Below are 2,124 nucleotides of genomic sequence, written 5' to 3'. Positions count from 1 at the left end.
GTGTTGATCGATTTAATCTTTAGAGAAACGAGTTTTCGGAATTAGAAAATTTGCGCATATGCGTGTAAGTTCACATTTGAAATTCGAGGTCAAATTTTTCATAGGTTGGGAAGAACGTAATACCCCATATGTAATTCCGGCATGTCTGGTCTTGTGCTAACCTCCTCGATGTAGAAAATTTTATTCGAGGTTTTTTTTTACTATCCAAAATATTTCGTTCGGGTTTTTATGTTGAAGGGTTGTATTATCTCATTTAATTTCACCTTGATTCGGCGTTTTGTTTTTTATAAGTGGAAGTTAGTGTCGATGTTTTAGTGATCATCTGAGATTGTTTAGTTTATACAAGTGGTGGTATTGAGTTGTTTATGTCACGACCCAATTTCATGAATCGTGACCGGCGCTAGGGTATGGGTATGGTTGTACCAAAACCCGTAGCAAACCTTGCGGAAATCAAATAAACATTTAAACCTGCAGAAAACTGCTCGGGGGCAACCGAGACTCCAACCTAAGTCTAGCAATTTATAATACAGTTCTAATGTAAATAACTTAAGTAGCTGAAAATATTCCACAGCATGCCTTAAATATAATAATAAAATATTCCAGTGTAAATATGCTAATAATAAATAGTCGATCAAATTCGACAATCCCAAAGTGTAATATCGAATGTAATATATAAACTAGTTCTACTGCGGTCTAAGAGTTCGAAAATAGTAACTAGTTTAAATAACATAAAAACCTCCGAGGAATCAAAAGAATCGGAGTGGACCAGCTTTCAAATCATAAACCTGGAAAATTTGGGAAAACAACGGGGTCAGATATACTGAGATGAGTTCGCAATACTATTTACATTTATTAAGTTTAAAACCCTTAAATCAAAACATTTTTATACTAATATAATATGATTATGGAAAACAGTATTGAAATGATCCCAGCGTAAGTATGACATAGCATACCGATAAACCCAGAGTGGACGGGAACAAATCCTCGTCAAATAAATATACCAGCGTGAGCAAGACTTTAGTCTGCCGTTTCCCAGAGTACTTACCGGTGCACACAGTCTCGATACAAGCCTATCGAGTAGCTCGTTTCAATCCAGTTCCATAATCCGTAAAAAACAGTTCACAAACATTTATAATATTAAAATACGATGCGGTACTTAATAAAGCGGTAAATAGCACTACAAACTCACTGCTTGCTTATCCACGTGATCTTGGCAAACAGCTAACCCTGCGTAGACTCCGAAGCACGAGCAGTCGACGGGTCTAAAATAATAAATAGGTTAATATCCGTACGACCCCTAACTCTAAGATCACTAGACACCACGTAGGACTAGTACAATTAAATAACCAGATGAATCACCGAAGCACACAATTCTCAAATAAATTATAATGTCGTAATTAATTCAAGACTATTGAGTTCGTACTTAAATCCAATCCGAAATATTATTAACATAATATTTAATTGATAAATAAAATCAATTCCTCAAATAGTGGGGTAGTCGAGTTTCTTAAAACTACCAAGCTATCCCACAAGTCGGGCGACCCAAGTCTAACCCGACCCAACCATAAAACCAGAGTTATAAACCATAGTTTATAATTAATATTAAATAAAATATTAATTAATATCAAAATAGAACTCAATAGCTTGAAACCCAAGTAATTAAATATTACCGGCAATTATCTCAATAATTTAATTAACAAAATAAAGTTAAAATATAACTTTAATTCCAAAGACATTCTAAATCAAAAATCTTAATTTATCGATAATAATAATTAATAATAATTAATAATTTAATTTTTTAAACATTCAAATATTATTTTTATGTCTTAAAAATAATATAATTAATTTTACAAACTTTTAAATAAAATAAAATCCCCAATACTTATTTAATATAGTCAATATATATAACTTTACGTATAACTATAATAAAATTGATATTTAAATTAAACTAAATATGTTAATGCCCGAAGTAATTTCAATTTATAAATAATACATTATTTAAAACGTTAATTAATGAGTCGAAATCAAATTCGAAATTTTAAATAAAAACCAATTAAAAACAGTTAAAAGAAAAGATTAGGAATCAATAGATTTAACGCATCAAACTTCAGTGACTGAAACTAA

The 2,124-nt window shown here is 31.0% G+C and overlaps 1 long non-coding RNA gene across 1 annotated transcript; it reads right to left on the bottom strand.

Annotated features, from left to right (window-relative positions):
- Window positions 1-551: 551 nt before the first annotated feature.
- On the bottom strand, window positions 552-1,635 carry LOC126655782 (uncharacterized). Its single transcript, XR_007633084.2, has 2 exons — window positions 1,190-1,635; window positions 552-785 (listed from the first exon to the last, which is right to left on the bottom strand). It is a non-coding gene; the product is annotated as an uncharacterized LOC126655782 (long non-coding RNA).
- Window positions 1,636-2,124: the final 489 nt, after the last annotated feature.

Source organism: Mercurialis annua, linkage group LG7 (genome assembly GCF_937616625.2).
Source record: "Mercurialis annua linkage group LG7, ddMerAnnu1.2, whole genome shotgun sequence".
Taxonomy (NCBI): Eukaryota; Viridiplantae; Streptophyta; class Magnoliopsida; order Malpighiales; family Euphorbiaceae; genus Mercurialis; species Mercurialis annua.
Note: the sequence above shows the minus strand (reverse complement) of the source record. Positions and strands in the feature narration are given on the sequence as shown.